The 21,297-nt window shown below is 39.1% G+C and overlaps 1 protein-coding gene across 10 annotated transcripts in view; it reads left to right on the top strand.

Annotated features, from left to right (window-relative positions):
* The first annotated feature begins 343 nt into the window (after positions 1 to 343).
* TUT4 (terminal uridylyl transferase 4) overlaps positions 344 to 21,297 on the top strand; it is a 106,946-nt gene continuing 85,992 nt past the window's right edge. For all 10 annotated transcript variants that reach the window (XM_019742855.2, XM_074334721.1, XM_019742854.2 and 7 more), the window contains exon 1: positions 344 to 523. The gene's annotated coding sequence lies outside the window, so the exon portion shown is untranslated. The remainder of the gene's footprint in view (positions 524 to 21,297) is intronic.

Raw genomic sequence — 21,297 nt, 5'->3', positions numbered from 1 at the left:
TCCCCATTGTTTCTCGCAGCCACTGCGTGCCTCCGAACGTAGCCCCTCCCCCATTGGTGTTTACTCCCCTCGCCCTGGTTTAGCTGGTGCCCAGGGGCCCCCAGAACTAAGGGAGGGGCACCCCTAAACCCTTACCCCTGGGTCTCCCTCGCGTCGATCCCCAACCCCACCTCTGGGCAGAACTCCATTCAGGACTTCATCCCTCTCTCCACCCCCTCTCCCCCAGCTCTCCGTCTCCTTTGACTCCCTCCCTTCAGCGGGTCCTCCTTTTTTTTCTCCTTCCCCCTCCTCCCTCTCCCTTCCCCCTCCGCTCCCCCTCCCTTCCCCTTCCCCCCCACAATGCAGTTCGCGGCGCGGCGGACATGGCGGTGGAGTCCTGAGCTTGTCGTCTCCCGGCCTCCAGCGGCGGTGACGGCGACGGCGACGGCGACGGCGGCGGCGGCAGCAGCGGGAGGCGGAGGGGGAGCCGGAGCCATTGAGATGAGGAGGCGCCGCGCGCGCCTGTAGCTAGCAGGCCTCGCAGGTACAGAGGTTCCGGCGGCGGTGAAGCACTGGGCGCCTAGGGGGTGTGCTCGGGAAAGGCCGGGCGGTCCCCTGTTCGCCCTCAGGTGCCGCTCCTCGCAGGTGTTGAGGGCCCGGGCGGAGCGCGTCTCAGCCGCCCCGTTGGGGCCTAACACTTCTTTCTTTGCGGGAATGGGCTTCAGTGTCCCAGGGGAAGGCAGAGATAAAGGAGGTAGGGGCGGCGGCCTGGGCGGCCTGAGGAGGGCATTGGGGCGCTTTGGGGCCGAACTCCACTGAGAGGCTGAGGCTCTCGGTCCCGGGCCGAAACCTGTAGACTTGGGAGGAGGATTTTGAGTTAACGGAATTTGGCGTGAGCTTTTTCTTGGGTCCAGTAAGATTCCCTGTCATGTATGTCTTTCTTTCACCTCGTAGATAGAAACGTACATATGTAACATAAATATACACATGCATGTAATAATACATCATAAATATTTTCTCTGGGCTCGCCCTTGTCGGGAGAAGGCAGAGGTGTCTGTGGATTTCGTTTCTTGTTCGCCCGCCTTCACCCCGCCCTCCAGTCGAATGGTGGTAATGAATGCTTTTGACGTGGGAAACTCTGAGATTCGTATTTGTAAACAGACAACATTCGCCGAGTTGTTGCAACGCCTCCAACTATAGGTTTCAGGTCCTTTTGGTATCCGGATTGCAAAAGAAGGAGAAAAATAGACCTAAAAAAAGCACATCATCGGGACTTCTAGTTGTACTTGAATGGAATGAATTACTGTTATTTTAACAACGTTGATTAAACATTTTGTTTTCAGAAGATTATCAGATCTTTAACCAGATGAATTTTGTACTTTGCACGAGATTTTAGTTTCAGTATACCATGTTCCTTCATTTTGATATATTTTTGATATAAAAGTAGTTCTTTACACATTTGACGTTCTACTTCCTTTTGTAATCTTTTTAGCGTCCAGAAATGCAATTCGAATTGTGTATTGTTGGCATCCAGTAATTACCTGGAATGGATCAGATTACCTTTTGTTTCCAAAGATTACCCCCCACCCAAGACTTGTAGGAACGAAATACATGTGTAACACTTGGTGAAACAGAACATATCCTGTTTCTGTTTTTAAAGTAATGAGAACTATTAGCTAATAAAATTGGATAATCCCACTTGGAAATGACAATTTAGAGAGAATGCCATACCAAGGTGGTGAATTGCGGGCTGGTGTTAAGAAAAAGTTGACTTCTTTTAGTTAGTATCTGTAGGTTCTGTATATGAGTAAACTATATGCTGAAATTTTCTTTAGGCACAGAACCCTTGTGTCTCCTTAGAAATTGCTGCACTATACTGCATCCTAGTACTGATTAGTCACAACTTGAAAAATTATGAAATATTGATTCATTTAGAAAGTTGTGCTTAAGATAATGAATTCACTAATGTTTACTGTGCTATAATGCTTTCATTAAAAAATTTAAAGAATGCTTAAAAACTGTATACTTTGGGGAAGATAAGAACTTTAAGTTATTTCATGCTTTAAAAATATATTTAATATAAACAAAAGAAACTTGCTTTTAAAAAAGACCTTTTAGATAATTTTCCTGCAGTTTGCAACTTTTCATTTGATTAGAGTGGAAAATGAAAAAATAAAGCTTCCTTGAAATAATACAGTAGCAGAAGTGAAAGTTATTGACATTTAATATTTTAAGTCTAGCAAATATCTAAATACAAAAAGGAAATCAAAGTTTTTTATTGTCCTAGGTCAAGTAATCATACACATAAGTTTAGTTCAATTTTGTAAATCCTAATTCACACTTAGACTTACATTTATTTTTAGATAATTTACCTAGAACAGTGTTTACATTATAATTTTAGACCTTTTAAAATCAAAGTTTATAATTATAAATATCTGATTAATAAAAAGCTGTTGAAAGAATTTTTATTCTCAGAGTAGATTTATTTTAGTAAAGTAAGTAATTAGAGAACTTTTTTTGACCTCAAGTTAACCTTGACATGCATAATAATTATGTTGTGTTCTTTATAGAATGTCAAGGCAGGATCTGTGGGTAGAGAAAGGTGTTTGAATTTATTTTGTGGAGAAAGTTTCTGGTTTCAGAAAAACAAGACTTACCTCTAAATGCAGATGCTATTAAATTTTGTTTATCCTTAAAAAAAAAATCAGACCATTTTGATATAACAATTCAGTGAGATGTGTTACATTCTAAACTAAATGCTTGAATTCGTGAAATCATGTTTTAAAAATTCAAATAAAGTCATTATGTTATAAATTCAATTAAAGTCAATTATATTTCTAAAAAGAGCAGTTCTAGAAAGACCTAAAACAGGCAAGGGAAAAGGACACTGTAGTTTAAAGCTGGATGTGTAGACTTTTTCTTAATTTTAGAGGAATTAGTATTGTTTACACTGAACTAAGTGAATTAGAATTGTTTACACTAAACTAAGTTTTAATTTTAGAATCCTAGATAATTGTGTAATTTGGAGAAATGTTTAAAAATCAGAATAATGTCGCAAGTGTTTCTTACAAATCTATAAAGAAGAAAAGGTGTGTAAATGCAAGGACGAACCATTTTGATTCTTTTCCCCCTTAAATGAGAGATTTAATTTATGTGATATGTTATGGTTTTCACATTGTTTTCTTATCAGCTCATTGGGTGTCCAAAATTGTCCTGTGAGTTAAAGGGGGAGAGAAAAGGGAATTAGTTTGTATTTGAGAATCTGTTTTGTTCCAGGCATTGTGCTAGACAAGTTTTTGTGGGGTTCCCCCCCAACTGGTTCAATGTAACAACCCTATGAAATCTGTTTTGTAGATGAGGGATCTCTCACTCAGCTGTTAAGTAATTTGCTGAAGATCTTAGAGATAAAAAGATTCAAAGCATCTCTGTGCTCTTCCTATTATATAGGCCATGTTGCTTCTCACATGTTTCAAGGATTCTCTTTAATTTTATAGGAGAAACTGCTTAAGGTTGCTTGTCCATTCATCACTTAATTATTTCATCGAACATTGGCATTTGTACTTTATGCTAGACACTGCTAGGTTTTGGAGATACAAAATTATTGAAGATAATCTTGCTCTATAGGGAACATAGTCTATGTATATAACACAGATAAATTACAATACACTAGATTATGGGAGCTCAGAGGGAAAAAGCTGACTTTTGAGGGATGAATAGGAGTTTGCTAGGTGGAGAAGGGAGATAGTAGGTCATTCCAGAGCTAAGGAATAACATATACAAAGATGATAAGTTGTTATGGGGCTTGGTGTATAGACAAGAGTGAGAATTCAGCGTGTCAGGAATTGAGGATTTATGGATAGAGTAGTAAAAGAAGTAGTTGGAAGTAGCAGTCCGATTGTGAGTGTTATTGTGTATGTGAAGTTAAGGCATTTGGATTTTTATCTTGTTAAGCGAGATCACCAAGTGAGATAGTGGTTAAACTGTGATTAGAAGTATGTCTTCTGATTCCTAGGTTAGTATTTCTTTCTCTTTGGCTTCTTTATCCCAAAAAGATTTTACATGTTTTTAATCGATAGTAAAGCCATCTTTTCCATGCAACTCTACTCTAGTTGTATTCTAGACTGGTTTTTTAAGAATCCTGTGAGCCAGATCTTATTGTCTAAGAATGTAGTATCTTAGAAGAATCTTTTAAGATAAAGATACCTCTGGGAGAAATCACCTTGTTATGGTTACTCAGGAAGTTTTTTCATTCCTTGGCTTGGGTTAATTGACTACTTTCTAGTTTAACACTAGAAACCAATAGGATATGGCTTTGGGAAGTGTGGGCTGGAGGAGGAGAAACATTTATGCAAGCTCAGTGTTCATCAATAAAAATGAGCAAAGTCCTAATCTTTACACAAACCAGCTTGTACTTTTCAAAAAGAAATATGTATGTTTGTAAGTTACAATAGTCTGGTAATTTTAAATAGGTATTTGAGTTACAGTGATAATATATAACTTATTTTATGAGAGGCTTCCAGTCAAGGTAGTGCTATATGTACATGCTGTGCATACCTTCTCACAACCATGTCAAAATTACAGCTAAACTACAAAACAACCATCATGAGAATCGCCTAAGATCTTGCTGAACTGAAGCCCTAAAACTAAGGACATGCAGAAGAAGCCATCTCAAGACTGGTAGGAGGGGCAGAGATGCAGAACAGGCTGGTCTTACATCCATGTGTGACCACTGAAAATTGCTAGGGACATTTCGGCTGCAGAGGTCTCCCTGAAGGAGTGAGGGGTCCCAGCCCTCCCTAACCCGGGGTTCCAGTGTTGAGGAGAGAAGTACTCATAATTTCTGGCTGTGAAAATCAGCGGAGTTTGTTGCTGAGTGAGAGAGAGGGTGGCTGGAGTCCCAGGTGTCCTTTTAAAGGGACCACGAGCAGACTTACCGACAGAATCACTGGCTCTAAGCTCCAGTGCTGGGGCAGCAGCTGGAGAGGTGGCAGGGACATGGGAGGGGCGGGGGGGGTACTGAGTTGTCTGGTTTCAGGACGGGCTGAAGGGGCAGCTTTCTCTTGGATGGAGGAGCTGGCGGAGGACATTGTTTCTTTGATGAGCCCTCCCCCTTCCCTAGGTACAGACATAGGCTGCCATTGTATCTGAGTCTCCATTACTAACGCTGCTCATTCACCATGCCTTAGTGATTCCAAGACCCCACCCCGCTCACCTTTCGGGTATACCCAAGCTGTTTCTAGTGGCTTTTTCGTACAAATTGCCTGCCCTGGCTCATTCTGCAGACTCCTAGGGTCTCTCAAAGGTTTGTGGAACCCGGACAAGCGGCATCTGGCTTGAGCATGTCCTGTACCTCTGGTTGAGCAGCCCTAAGCCTGGCATTAGCAGCAGCTGGCCTTGGTTCATGGCTTGGCCTCTCAAGTCAGTTCCAAGCAAGTCAGGGGCGATAGCCATCTGCGGATTTCTTTGTGGCTTCTTCCAGGTAGTCCCTGGTGAAGCATGGGCTGTGATTAAACTTGGTCTGCAGTGGGTTCCCTCCCAAGTGGCCCTGGGGCTGGAGAGACCAGCAGCCAGCTTCGAAACAAGCTGGAGCGTCACCCTGCTGCCTTCATGGATGACACCCAAGAGGCAGATCGGCAGGTACCAGAGCCCTGATGAGGCAGATCCTACTATGTAGGATCAACTACAACTGCGTTGACAACTGCTCCATTGTAGTCAAGGCCAGTCCTCACAGCCAGAGAGCCTGAGGGTCAATCCCTCCCATTGATGTGCAAATAGCAACCAAGACTCAACTATATGAAGAGGGCACACATAGCCCACACAAGGGACACACCTGGAGTGCATGTCTCAAGTGACCAGGAAGATTGCACCACAGTCCCACAGCACACCTACTACATAAAGCCACTCTACTAAGACTGGGAGACATGGCAGCCCTACCTAATACACAGAAACACAGGGAGACAGCCAAAATAGGGAGACAAAGAAATATGTCCCAAGTAAAAGAACAGAACAAAGCTCTCCAGAAAAAGAATGAAACGAAATGGAGACAAGCAATCTACTAGACACATAGTTCAAAACACTGGTTATAAGAATGCTCAGTGATCTCAGGTAGAACTTCACAAAAGAGATAAGAAACATAAAAATGGAGGTAGAGAACATAAAAATGAACCAGTCAGAAAGAAAGAATACAATAACAGAAATAAAGAATACGTTACAGTGAATCAACAGATTAGATGAAGCAGAGATTCAAATCAGCGATTTAGGAGATAAGGTAACAGAAAACACCCAATCAGAACAGTGAAAAGAAAAAAGAATGCCCCCAAAATGAGGAGAGTTTAAGGGTCTCTGGGACAACCTCCAATATACCAACATTTGCATAATAGGGGTAGCAGAAGAAGGAGAGAGAGAGCAAGGAATTCAAAACCTATTTTAAGAAATAACGACAGAAACCTTTCCTAACCTGGCAAAGGAAAAAAACATACAAGCCCAGGAAGCACAGAGAATCCCAAACAAGATGAACCCAAAGAAGCCAACACCGAGACACATCATAATTAAAATGCCAAAGATTAAAGACAAAGAGAGAATCTTAAAAGCAGCAAGAGAAAACAGTTACCTACAAGGGAGCTCCCATAAGACTTACAGCTGATTTCTCAACAGAAACTTTGTAGGCCAGAAGGGATAGGCACAAAATATTCAACGTGATGAAAAGCAAGGATCTACAACCAGCAAGTATTTACCCAGCAAGGCTATCATTTAAGATTGAAGGACAGATAAAAAGCTTCCCAGACAAGAAATAGCTAAAGGAATTCATCACCACCAAACCGTATTACAAGGAATCTTAGAGGAACTTTAAGATGAAAAAAAAAAAAAAGAATAATATGTGTCAATAACGACATACCTAGCAACAATTACTTTCAAAGGAAATGGATTTAATGCTCCAATCAAAAGATAGGGGAGCTGAATGGGTAAGAAAATAAGACCCTTACATATGCTGCTTACAAGAGACTCACTTCAGATTGAAAGACATACACATACTAAAAGTAAAGGGATGGAAAAAGATATTTAATAAAAATGGAAACAAAAAAGCTGGGGTAGCAGTATTTTTACCAGACAAAATAGACTTTAAAACAAAGACTGTAATGGGACAAAGAAGGACCTAGTAATCCCACTTCTGGGTATTTATCTGAACCCAAAATGCTACTTTGAGGGACCATGCTCATCTATATGTTTCTGGTGGCATTATTTACATAAGCCAAGATATGAAGGCAACCTGGGTGTCCCTGGATGGATGAATGGATAAGAAGAGGTGGTACATGTACACGTATACAGTGGAATATTACTAGCTGTAAAAAAGAATGAAATCTTGCCATCTGCGACAACATGGATGGACCTATAGTGTATTGTGCTGAGTGTAGTAAGTCAGACAGCGAAAGACAAATATTGTTTAATTTCACCTATAAGTGGAATCTAGAGAACAAAATAAATCATTGAAACAGAAACAAACTCATAGATACAGAGAACATTTTTTTGATGGTTGTCAGATGGGAGGGGGGCTGGCGGTAGGTGAAAAGGGGAAGGGGTTAAGAAGTACAAATTTGTTATACAGTAGTCATGGGGATGTAGGGTATAGCATAAGGAATATAGTCAATAATATTGTAATAACTATGGTGTCAGATGGGTACTAGATCTATTGGGGTGATAGATGGAAGGGGGGCAGGGGCAGGATAAAAAAGGTGAAGGGATTAAGAAATACGAATTGGTAGTTACAAAATAGTCCTGGGGATGTAAAGTATAGGGAATGTAATCAATAATATGGTAATAACTATGTATAGTACCAGCTGGGTACTAGTCAGGGGGAATCACTTCCTAAATTATATCAATGTCTAACCAGTATGCTGTACACCTGAAACTAATATAAAATAATATTGAATGTCAACTCTAATTGAAAAATTAAAAAGGGGGGAAGATAAAGAGGAATAAGAGGTTCAGAGTTCCAGATATAAAACAAATAAGTTTTGGGGAATGTAGTATACAGCATAGAAATATAGTCAATAATATTGTCATAGCATGGTACAGTGTCAGATGGTTGCTGGACTTATCATGGTTTCACTTCTTTAGCATAGGGAATAGGGAATACAATCAATAATGTGGTAATAACTGCATAGTGCTTGGTGGGTACTGTTGAATAACTATGATGTACACCTGAAACTAATGTTGTAGGTTAGATATATTTTAATAAAATTATAAAGACAAAAAATAAACAGTCATTAGGTTTAGAATAAAAAGTTAACTTTTATTGCTAAATTTTAACAATAAAAAATGTTAAAATTAATTCCAGATTTGTATTTGTTAACCTGAATAAATGTAAGCCCAGCTACATAATTTGCAGGGCCTGTGCAAAATGAAAACGCAGGGCCCTTGTTCAAAAAGTAGGAAATAGTGCCATTAATTTACTAAAATTTAAATCTAAAATATAAAGCTTACAGTTGCTAAAATACAGAGTTACTAAAATAAAGATGCTTCCTTTCTTCTGTGACCTTTCTCCTGACTTGTTGCTTTTTAATGCCATTCTAAATAATTAAAATTTTAAAATCATTAAGGGCAGTTGTCTACCCTAGACTCTGCCATCAGGAACTCCTCTGCTGGTGTTTCTCTTTTTTTTTTTTTTTTTTTTTTTAAAATCTTTATTGGGGACACAATGCTGTTTTTCCAGGGCCCATCAGCTCCAAATTGTTGTCCTTCAGTCTAGTTGTGGAGGGTGCAGCTCAGCTCCAAGTCCAGTCGCCATTTTCAATCTTAGTTGCAGAGGGCGCAGCTCTCTGGCCCATGTGGGAATCGAACCGGCAACCCTGTTGTTCAGAGCTCATGCTCTAACCAACTGAGCCATCCAGCTGCCCCCTGGTGTTTCTCTTCTTAAATAAAATTTCTACCTTCTAAAAAAAAATAAGTAAAATCATTAAGCATGAATTTCACTGTTCATTTTTATATTGTGCAATGTCAGTTTTAAATGTAAATATACAAGCATTTAACTGTATGTGGAATTGCTAGTATTTCATAGCTTGTACATATATATTTCATTCTCAGCAGAACAGGGGAAACATTGCACAAAACTTACTCAACTGTTTTTTTTCTCTTTACTTGCACATTTTACCAACACTGTCTTCCTTTGACTTTGGTAGGACTGAAAGGAAAAGGAACTGTGGCTTGATCTTTCTTTTTTCCCTTTTCTTCTGTGTCATCACTTTTAGCATAAGGGATTGGTTAACACAGGGAAGTAACATGAGTAAGAAAAGATATGATAGATTTTCTTTGTCATTCATGTTTCTTAGAATACCATTGTCTTCTATGTTTGAAGCAAGTTATGATTCAAAGGGAAAATTTGGCTTCTTGGACTGTCAGTAGCCTTGCTTACTTAGTTGTAGACGCCAAGCTTACCTTGAACTCATTTTGAATCTTGTTGAACTCCCATACGCTGTGGATCCACTAGAATTCTGTGCTCATTGGGCATTGCCAAAGCTATATGAGAATGATGTGGAAAGAAATGGCAGATATGCATTTTCATGTGTCTCTTCTGCTCACGTGCATGTTGCGTTGTCCCAACAGATTTCATTCAAAACACAAATTCAAAGATAAATTATTAAGAATTTCAAGATGGCGACAGCAGAGGTTTAAACCAAGAACAGGGTCTTTCTGAGTGTGGAGCCCTGTGTTACTGCACAGGTCACATGTCCATGAAATCAACCCTGAACAAAAAGATTGGTGGAAAATAGTAATATGCATTGAGACGAAGAGACTGCCGTAGTTCACCTTGTACTAATGTGATAAGCATTGACACTAATTTATTTTGAAGCATTCTGAGGATTGTGTTCCTTATTGTGAAGTTAGTGACTTGTTGAGGTAAATGAAATGGGAGCAAAGGTAATCAGTGCTAGTATTCTTTCTTTCCCTATTTTGCTAATAGTGGGACATAACAAAATTAAAGCAGTTTGGAATGCTGAGCCAATGCATGAAAGACAGCTGCCTTGGAGAGTCACCTAAATTCACAGAGGAATTTGCATGAGTTGATAAATCAACTTGTGATAAACATTGAGTTACTGGGTTGTTATTACAGCATAATGTGGCCCATTCTGAGTGATACAGTTTGTGAGATTCCAAAATGAGTGTGCTGTTAGAAGCACAAGCCTTGTAGGATCAGCACAATTACATATTACAATTTTTGCACTTAAGGGACATAGTAGGTATCCCCAACAAACAGTAGGTAAACCCACTCAAATTATTATAAATAAGTACCTAGGAACTGCTTAGTAATGCAAGAATTAAGAGCTCTCTAGTGTATCTTGAATCTTATGTAGAGCTAGTTCTTGATTATTTATAAGGAATAAGAGGAAAATGTGGCTTCAGTAATTTGGGAACCCAGATTAATCTCCACATCTCATTAGAAAAAAACAAAAAACAGTTGTCAGTCTCAGGCTGTTTTAACAAATTGCTTGTGAAAAAAGCATAACCTAAATAAACTTCCTTTGACCATTGCTGATGAAGTTTCTAATATGTAATCAAATTGCCAAAAAAGGTTTTACCAAGTGAACAAAGAAAGAAAAGGCTTGAATAATCCAGAAAACCTAGCTAATCAGGCTGTGGGTGATTATCTAGGTAATTTAGTTTAGAAATCCCATTTATTCACAAAATTGGCTTTGAGAGAGGGGTGCACAGTTCCACTTGCCTTTGATCTTAAAAATTCTGTCAGCTGATTTACCCATATAAAAAGTTGCATTTAAAAAAATATCTTTGTTTTAAAGAGTGGTTAACATTTAAAATGAGGTCCATAATACTTTATATAAGCTTATTAATGCACATTTTTATTAAAATATTTTTGAGTTTAAATTTTTTTATTGTGGTAAAATACTTATAACATAAAATTTATGTTATATATATTAACCATTTTAACTGTTTTTTAAGTGTACAACTCAGTGGCATTAGTACATTCACAATGTTGTGTAACCATCACCACAATCTATCTACAGAACTTTATCCCAAACAGAGACTTTGTACCCATTAAGCAAGAACTCTCCATTCCCCTTTCCTCCACAGCCCCTGATAAATTCTGTTCTACTTTCTGTCTCTGAATTTGCTTATTCTAAATGTCTTTATAATTGTAATTATACCATATTTGTCGTTTTGCGATTACTTATTTCATTTAGTACAGTGTCTTCACGTTTTATCCATATTGTAGCATGTATCAGAATTTCCTTTTAATGGTTGAGTATGTGTATACCACACTTTGTTTATCTGTTGATAGACACTTGGGTTGCTTCTATCTTTTGGCTATTGTGAATAATACTGCAGTGAATGTGGGTGTACAAGTATCTGTTCAGGTCTCTGCTTTCAATTCTTTTGGATATATGCCTAGGAGAGGAGTAGAATTGCTGGATCATATGGTAATTCTATGTTTAACTTTTTGAGGAACTGCTGAACTGTTTTTCGCATTGGCTGCATCATTTTATTAAATTTCCACCATCAATTGCATGAGGATTTTAATTTCTCTACATCCCCACCAACGCTTGTTATTTTCTGCTTTTTTTTTTTTAAACTGTTGATTCCTTTTTTTTTTTTTTTTAAAGATTTTATTGGGGAAGGGGAACAGGACTTTATTGGGAAACAGTGTGTACTTCCAGGCCTTTTTTCCAAGTCAAGTTGTTGTCCTTTCAATCTCAGTTGTGGAGGGTGCTGTTCAGCTTCAAGTTGTTGTTCTTTCAGTCTTAGTTGTGGAGGGCACAGCTCAGCTCCAGGTCCAGTTGCCGTTGCTAGTTGCAGGGGGCACAGCCCACCATCCCTTGCGGGAGTTGAACTGGCAACCTTGTGGTTGAGAGGATGTGCTCCAACAGTCAACCGAGCCATCTGGGAGCTCAGTGGCAGCTCAGCTCAAGGTGCCATGTTCAACCTTAGTTGCAGGGGGCGGAGCCCACCATCCCTTGCGGGACTCGAGGAATTGAACTGACAACCTTGTGGTTGAGAGCCCACTGGCCCATGTGGAAGTCAAATCGGCAGCCTTCGGAGTTAGGAGCACGGAGCTCTAACCGCCTGAGCCACCGGGCCGGCCCTATTTTCTGCTTTTTTAATAATCCTAGTGGGTATGAAGTATTGTAATTTTGATTTGCATTTCCCTAATGACTAAAGTTGAGCATCTTTTCATGTACTTATTGACCATTTATTTATCTTTGGAGAATGTCTATTTAAGTCTTTTGTCCTTTGTTAAGTGGGTTGTCTCTCTTTTTGTTGTTGAGTTGTAGGAGTTCTTTATATATTCTGGATGTTAGACCCTTATCATATGTATGATTTACAAATATTTTCTCCCATTCTGTTGGTCATATTTTCACTTTTTTGGAGTGTCCTTGATGAATAGAAGTTTTAATTTTTAAAAATTGAGATAAAATTGACATATATTATTATGCTAGTTTCAGGTGTATAGCATAATGATTCGGTATTTGTATATATATTGCAAAATGGTCACAAGTCAACATCTATCACCACACATAGTTAGGAAATTTTTTTCTTATAGTGAGATTCACTCTCTTAGCAACTTTCAAATATATGACAGTGCACTATTATTAAGTACAGTCACCATTGCTGTACATTACATCCCCAGGACTTATTTAATAACTGGAAGTTTGTACTTTTGACCACCTTCACCCATTTTGCCTCCCATCCTTCCCACCCACCATCTCTGGCAACCACCAGTCTGTTCTGTGTATCTGTGAGTTCAGTTTTTGTTGGTTGGTTTTAGATTTCACGTAGGGAGATCATATAGTATTTGCCTTTCTCTGACTGACTTATTTCACGGAGAATAATGCCCTCAGGATTTATTCATGTTGTGAACAGCAAGATTTCATTTTTTTTTTAAATTGATGGATAATATTCCTGTGTGTGTGTGTGTGTGTGTGTGTGTGTGCGTGTGTGTATATGTGTTTGTATCACATTTTCTTTATACATTCATCCATCAGTGGACACTTGGGTTGTTTCCATGTCTAGACTGTTGTAAATAATGCTGCAGTGAACATGGTGCAGATATCTTTTCTAGTTAGTATTTCATTTCCTTCAGATAAATACCCAGAAGTGGAATTGCTGGATCATATGGTTGTTTTATTTTTAATTTTTTGAGGAACCTGTATGCTGTTTTTCATAGTATCTGTACTAATTTATATTCTCACCAACAGTGCAGAAGGATTCCCCTTTCTCCACATCCTCGACAATACTTATTTCTTGTCTTTTTGATAATAGTTATTCTAACAGGTGTCAGGTGATAATGTCATTGTGGTTTTGATTTGCATTTCCCTGATGATTAGTGATATGGAGCACCCTTTCATTTACCTTTTGGCTATTTTGTATGTCTTCTTTGGAAGAATGTCTGTTGTGATTCTCTGCCCATTTTTTAATCTGATTTTTTTTTTCCTATTGAGGTGTATGAGTTCTTTGTATATTTTGGATGTATCCCCTTATCATATATAAAATTTGCAAATCTTTTGTTCTGTAGGTTGCCTTTTCATTTTGTTGATGTTTCCTTTGCTGTGCAGAAGCTATGTAGTTTGATGTAGTCCCATTTGTTTATTTTTGCTTTTGTTGCCTTTGCTTTTTGTGTCAAATCCAAAATATCATTGCCAAGACGGACGTTAAGGAAGAAATTTTAAATTTTGATGAAGTCAATGAAATCCAATTTATCTATTTTTTCTTTTGTTTTCTGTGTCTTTGATGTCATACTTAAACTGTTGCCAAACGCAAAGTCATAAAGATTTACAGTTTTTATGTAGTATGTATATAGGCGTGTGTGTGTGTGTGTGTGTGTGTGTGTGTGTGTGTAGTTTATAGTTCTTAAATTTAGGTCTTTGATCTTTTTGTTTTTATTTTTGTTTTTATCCTTCCATCGTTTATTTCTGAAAATATAGGTGTATATATTCTGTTCTTTCTTATATGTAATTAACATAATACACACTTCCTATGTATATTATTTTTTTCACTTAACAGTATATCTTCACTATCACTCTATAGCAAAATAGAGACTTCCTCATTCTATTTTATAACTGCATAGTAATTTATGGTTTTATGATAGTTTTGGCTACCAATTCCCTATTGGTGGTCATCGAGTTTTTCCATTCTTTTGCCTTTACAATTGCTTGGTAAAAAACACTACAATTAAACCTTGTCTATTTGATCCATTTTGAGTTAATTTTTGTAACTGATGTAAAGTGAAGGTACAGTTTCATTTTTTGAGCGTGGATATCTAGTTTTCCCAGCACCATCTTGAAAAGACTGCACTTTTTCCATTGACTACTCTTAGCACTGTTGTCAAATCAGTTGACCATGTATGTGAGGGTATAATTCTGGGCTCTGTGTTCTATTCTGTTGCTCTGTATGTCTTTCCTTATGACAGTACCATACTATTTTGATTACTCTAGCTTTGTAGTAAGTTTTAAAATTAGGAAGTGTGAGTCCTCCAACTTTTTTCTTTTTCTTTTTCTAGATCATTTTGGCTATTCAAAGTTACTTGAAATTCTGTATGAATTTTAGGATGATTTTTGTTTTTAAATTTCTGCAAAAAATGGCATTGGGATTTTGATAGTGAATGCATTGAATCTGTAGATAGATCACTTTGGGTAGTATTGGCATCTTAACAATATTGTGAACAATGTGCGTTATTGACAATAACTTAAGTGAAGGAAATAAGTGGATGAGTACACAGTAGGCTGCAGTTCATGAATGCTGCCCAGTCTCCAGCTGTTGGCAGCTATGGCAAAGCCGCCTGAACAGTTCTTGGGATTCCTGAGCTTAGTAACAATACTCAAGGGGTGGAGCGATTAATCCTTTTAAGTGAATTATAAATACTGTGAAAGGCATGTCTTCCAACCTTTCACTCCCTTGGGGCTGTAGGTTACATGAGCTTAAAATACTTCCTGATTCCCAGCCTCTGGTTACACTGGTTACCCTTAGGCAGTGATCAGAGTTTGAAAGGGGAACAGCAAAGAAGAGATAGACAGGGAAAGCAGACTGGAAGGAATCCATGAACACGGAATGTCTTGCCATTTGTCTTTAATTTCTTTTAGTAATGTAGTTTTCAGTGTACAGATTTTTTGCCTCCTTAAATTTATTGCTAAGTATTTAATTCTTTTTTTTAATGTTATTGTAAGTGGAATTGTTTTCTTAATTTCCTTTATGGATTGTTCATTGCTCTTGTATAGAAATAGACCTGATCTTTGTGTGTTGATTCTATCCTGCAACTTGCTGAATTTGTAACTCTGCCTTTTTTGTGCATTCTTTATAGTTTTCTTACATATAAGATCATGCCATCTGCAAATGGATGTTTATTTCTTCCTTTCCAGTTTTGGATGCCTGTTATTTCTTTTATTTTCCTAATTGCTCTGGCTAGAACTTCCAGTATGATGTCAAATAGAAGTGGCAAAAGCATATATCCTTTTCTTATTTCTTATTTTGGGGGAAAAGTTTTTGATCCTTTTTTACCCTGCCTTTTTTCTGGCCCCTTCCCCTCCCCCCCCAACTCGGTTCAAAATGTTGTTTCTTAGTTTAGTTGTGTAGGACACAGCTCCCTGGCCCATGCTGGTATTAATGAGCCTTGTGCTCCCTCCGCTGAGGCAGTTGGTTGCCTGTCGTCTGTCGGCAGCTCACAGAAGCTCTTGCTGGCTGCCGGCTGCTCACGCTGGTTACCGGCCGCTCATGGCAGCACATAGCAGCCCACGCCAACCTCCGGCCGCTCATGGCAGCCCAGCTCTAGGGAGAGCAGTTGTTCACAGTCTTAGCTGTAGAGGGCACAGCTCACTGGCCCATGTGGGAATTGAACTGGCAACCTCAGCGTTAGCACGGCGCTCCAACCACCTGAGCCATTGGGCTGGCCCATTGATCTTTCAATAGGGAGTCTGATGTTAGCTGGGATTTTCTCTTTCTTTCTTTCTTTTTTTTTTTTTTTCTTGGTAGATGGCCTTTATCTTGTTAAGGAAGTTCCTTTCTATTACTAGTTTATTAAATGTTTTTATCATAAAAGGGTGCTAGATTTTGTCAAATGCCTTTTTTTGCATCAGTTGAGATAATTATATTTTTCTTTTCATTCAGTCTATTAATTTGGTGGTATATCACATTGATTTATTTTCATGTGTTGAGCCACCCTTATATATTCTGATGATAAATCTCACTTTGTTATGGTGTATAACCGTATTAATATGCTGTTGAATTTGTTTGGCTGGTATTTTGTTGATAATTTTTTGTATGTGTATTCATAGTATCAGGGTAATTCTGGCCTCATAGAATGAGTTAGGAAGGGTTCCCTCCTTTTTGGTTTTTTGGAAGAGTTTGAGAGGTATTGGTGTTAATTCTTTAAATAATTGAGTAGACTTCACTATTATAGCTTTCTGGTTCTGGGCTCTTTTGTTGTTGGGAGGTTTTTAATAAATTTTTAAATTTATTAAGACTTGTTTTGTGGCCTAACCTAACAAGTCTATAGGCCTCCGGGAGAATTTTCCATGTGTACTTGAGAAAAATATGTATTCTGATGCTGGGATTATTTCATGTGGAGAAATGCAGCAATAAATAGAGTTGAAAAAAACTGAAGCAACTCTACATTGATACATTGGCACAAACAGAAAGAACACACACTTTACTCATACCGTCTTGTGTGTCTGAAAGCTGATTTTGTACACACTCCTTTGGAAACACCACTCTGAAAAGATTTTGTTAGCTCAGGTGAGAGAATGAGTATACATACGAGGTGTGATCAAAAGCTATGGTGAATGTTTAAATTAAAAAAAATTATTACAGTAAAAGGCACATTGCCATTAATCCCCCCTCAAAATACTCCCTCTTGCTTCAGACACACTTATCTCATCGTTCTTGCCATGTTCTGAAGCAGCTCTGGAAGTCCTCTTTTTTGAGCGTCTTTAGCTACTCTGTTGTGGCTACCTCGATATCCTGAATTGGTTCAAAACGTTTACTTTTCATGGTCATTTTGACTTTGGGGAAGAGCCAGAAGTCGCATGGTGCCATCTGTTGAATAAGGTGGATCATTTCACACCATACTGTTTTTATTTGACAGAAATTTCCGTACCAGAAGTGACGTGTAACACGGAGCCTTTCTGTTGTGATAAAAAAAAAAGTGCGGTGAATGCTTCTGATGAGTGCCATCCATTGGAAAGGCAGGGATCTTTAATACAGGAAGCCACACGTCAAACTTTAGTAACAATGTGTGACAAATTTCAACTTGTTTGGTGGAGTCAGTCGGGTGTGAGCTACAATTGAGAGGTGTATTTTAAAGTGTGCTGTAAATCATCCTCCATCATGACAACACTCTGTGTCACACATCACTTCTGGTATATGGCAATTGCTAGCAAATAAAAACATTACAGTGTGTTCTCATCCACCTTATTCACTGGATTTGGCACCGTAGATTTCTGGTTCTTTCCCAAAGTCAATATGATTCAGGATATTGAGGCAGCCATGACAGCACAACTAAAGATACTCATGAAAGAGGACTTCCAGAACTGCCTCATAAAGTGGCAAGTATGATGGGATATAAGCTCAAGCAAGGGGGAGTATTTTGAGGGGGATTAAAGTCAATGTGTTTTTTACTGTAATGATGTTTTTTTTAAACATTCACCACATTGATCACAGCTTGTATAATCACAAATGTATATGGGTCACGGCTTTATTTAAAAATTAGCAAACAATGCTGTAGAAACATTGATATGTAAATTTCTAAAATGCTGCATCTTAAATTTAGTTGGCAAACACCACTTTAGCTATAAGCATGAGTTTAACTTTCCACGTAGAAACCAGATAGTAGACAATAAAAAACCTTTCTATTGTTTGAAAACACCAGTTTAACCAAAAGATTGTAAAAATGCATAGATCTGCAATGAAAGAATTGGCTTTAAAAGAGTACTCACTTTTCACAGTATTCTTTTTTCTTTATATGTGAGTTATTGGTTATGCTATGGGATTTAACTGTTAATAGCATTAAAAGGCAGCTATTTAGGGAAGAGGCAGAAAAAGGAATATACATGAGACAGTATTTCTTTTAGGTACAATAAGCATAATAGTGTTTTAGGCAGACAAAATAAAAATCAAAGCTAGCTTGGTTCTCACTGAATAAAAACAGTGGGCTAAATATTGAGCTCCTCTCGGTGATTTCTAGCAAGATGGTGGAGTAGGTAAATGCTGTGTTTACCTCCTGTCATGACCACATCTGAATCACAACTGAACTATAGCACAATTATCATTGAGAATTGCCTGAAGTCTAGTTGAACTGAAGCCCTACAACTAAGGACGTACAGAAGAAGCCACCTCGAGACTGTTAGGAGTGACAGAGATGTGTTATGGGCTGGTCTCACAGCCATGTGTGACCATAAAAAATCGGGAGGGATATCGGCTGTGGAGGTCCCTTCCATCGGAGGAGCAAGGGGTCCCAGCCCCACACCAGGCTCCCCAGGCCAGGGTTTCAGTGCTAGGGAGAGACGTCCCCATAACTTCTGGTTGTGAAAACCAGCGGAGATTGTGGCTGGGTAAGATGGAGGGCAGCTGCAGCCTCTTTAAGGGCCCACACATGGACTTACTTACTGATAGACTCACTGGCTCCGAGCTCCAGCGCTGGGGCAGCAGCTTGAAGAAAAGCACCAGGGACATATGGAAAGGAACTGAGCTGTCTGGCTCAAGGTAAGGGCTGAAGGGGCAGCTTTCTCTTGGATTGAGAAGCTGGAGGAAGCCATTGTTTCTTTGTTGAGCCCTTCCCTCCCGGTGTGCAGACACAGGTAGCCATCATATTTGATTCTTCATCAACCTGGTTAACACCATTTGTTCATCCTGCCCTGGTGATTTTGAGACGTAGCCCCACCCAACCTTCAGGCACACCCAAGCTGCTTCCAGTGGCTTTTCCCTACAAATGACCTGCCTTGGCTTGTGCTCCAGCCTTTCCTAAAACCTCTCAAAGGTTCACAAAATGCATACAAGCAGCATCTGTCTTTGGTATGTCCTGTATCTCTGGCTGAGCAGCCCTAAGCCCAGCACTAGTGACAGCCAGCCTTGGTTCATGACTTGGCCTTTCGAGGCACCTGCAAGCACAGTGTGGATGGCAGATATCTGTGGATTGCTTTGTGGCTCATGCCAGGTGTGGCCTTGGGCAGGGGTTAGTCTGTGGCTGAACTTGGCCTGCAGCATGTTCAAGTTTCACAGTCCAGGAGGCCCCAGAGCTGGCATGCCCAGTGGCCTGCTTTGGACTGAGCCAGCGCATCACCCGGCCACCTCCAAGTATGATATACCTAAAGGGCAGACTGGGCATGTACCAGAGCCTTGCTAAAGTGAATCCTGCTTTGTAGGGTTAGTCCCTGTACCACACAACTCCACTGTAGTAACAGCCAATCCTTACAACCAACGAGCCCAAGGGTCAGTCCCTCCCATTGACATGCCCACCAGGGCTCAACTGCAACAGGAAGGCACACACAACCCACAAAAGAGACACACCTGGAGCACCCGGCTCTGGTGACCAGGGAGACTGTGCCACTGGGCCCCACAGGACAACTACTACATAAGGGCACTCTACTAAGATCGGGAGACATAGTAGCTCTATTTAATACTCTGTGTTTGTACACAGGGAGGCAGCCAAAATGGGGAGAAAAAGAAACATGTCCCAAATGAAAGAACAGAACAAGCTTTAGGAAAAGAACTAAACAAAATGGAGACAAGCAATCTACCAGATGCAGAGTTCAAAATACTGGTTATAAGGATGCTTAACAATCTCAGAACTTCAGCACAAAGATGGGAAGCATAAAAATGGAGATAGAAAACATAAAAATGAACCAGTCAGAAATAAACAATACAGTAACTGAAATGAAAATACATTAGAGGGAATCAACAGTAGATTACATGAAACAGAGGATCAAATCAGCAATTTAAAAGACAAGGTAGCAGAAAACACCCAATCAGAACACCAAAAAAACACACCAAAAAACAAACAAACAACAACTCCAAAATGAGGATAGCTTAAGGGACTTCTGGGCCAACATCAGGCATACCAATATTTGCATCATGCAGGTACCAGAAGGAGAAGAGAGAGAGCAAGGAATTGAAAACAATTTGATGAACTAATGACAGAAAACTTCCCTAACCTGGGGAAGGAAATAGACATAGAAGTCGGGAAAGCACAGAGAGTCCCAAAGAAGATGAACCCAAAGAGGCCCACACCAAGACACATCATAATTAAAATGCCAAAGGTTGAAGTCAGACTCTTAAAAGCAGCAAGAGAAAAGTATTAATAGTTACCTACAGGGAGCTCCTGTAAGATTGTGAGCTGATTTCTCAACAGAAGCTGTGCAGACCAGAAAGGATTGGCACAAAATATTCAAACTGATGAAAAGCAAGGACCTACAACAGGATTACTGTAGCTGGCAAAGCTATTATTTAGAGTCAGAGGACAGAAAAGGGCTTCTCAGATAAGAAAAAGTTAAAGGAGTTCATCACCACCAATCCAGTATTGCAAGGAATGTTAGAGGGAGTTCTTTAAGATGAAAAAAGAAAAGATCAGAAATATGAATAATAAAATGGCAATAACTGCAGATCTGTCAACAATTACTTGAAATGTAAATGGATTAAATGCTCCAATCAAGACATAAGGTGGCTGAATGGATAATCAAGCAGGATCCATAGAGATGCTGCCTAAAGAGACTCACTTCTCAGATTGAAAGACACACACAAACTGAAAGTAAAGTGATGGAAAAAGATATTTCATGAAAATGGAAACAAAACAGAACAAAAATGCTGGGGTAGTAACACTTATGCCAAACAAAATAGACTTTAAAACAAAGGCTATAATGAGACAAAGAAGGACCCAGTTATCTCACTTCTGGGTATTTATCCAAAGAAACCCAAAACATTAACACTACTTCGAGGGGATGTATGCTTCTATATGTTCAGTGCAGCATTGTTTACTATGGCCAAGATGTTGAGGCAGTCTGGGTGTCTGTCAATGAATGAATGAATAAAGAAGAGGTGGTATGTATATACAATGGAATATTACTTGGCCATGGAAGGAAATGGGTTCTTGCTATCTGCGGCAGCATGTATAGATGTGGAGGATATTGTGCTGAGTGGAGTATGTCAGACAGAGAAAGATAAATGTCATATGATTTCACTTAATAATCTAAAGAGCAAAATAAACAAATGAAACAGTAACAGACTTATACTATGAACATTTTGATAGTTGCCAGATGGGAGGGGTGGGTGAAAAGGGGGGATTAAGAAGTATAAATTGGTTGTTAACACAGTAGTCATGGGGAT

The sequence above is a fragment of the Rhinolophus sinicus genome, linkage group LG06, assembly GCF_036562045.2.
Source record: "Rhinolophus sinicus isolate RSC01 linkage group LG06, ASM3656204v1, whole genome shotgun sequence".
Classification (NCBI taxonomy): Eukaryota; Metazoa; Chordata; class Mammalia; order Chiroptera; family Rhinolophidae; genus Rhinolophus; species Rhinolophus sinicus.
Note: the sequence above shows the minus strand (reverse complement) of the source record. Positions and strands in the feature narration are given on the sequence as shown.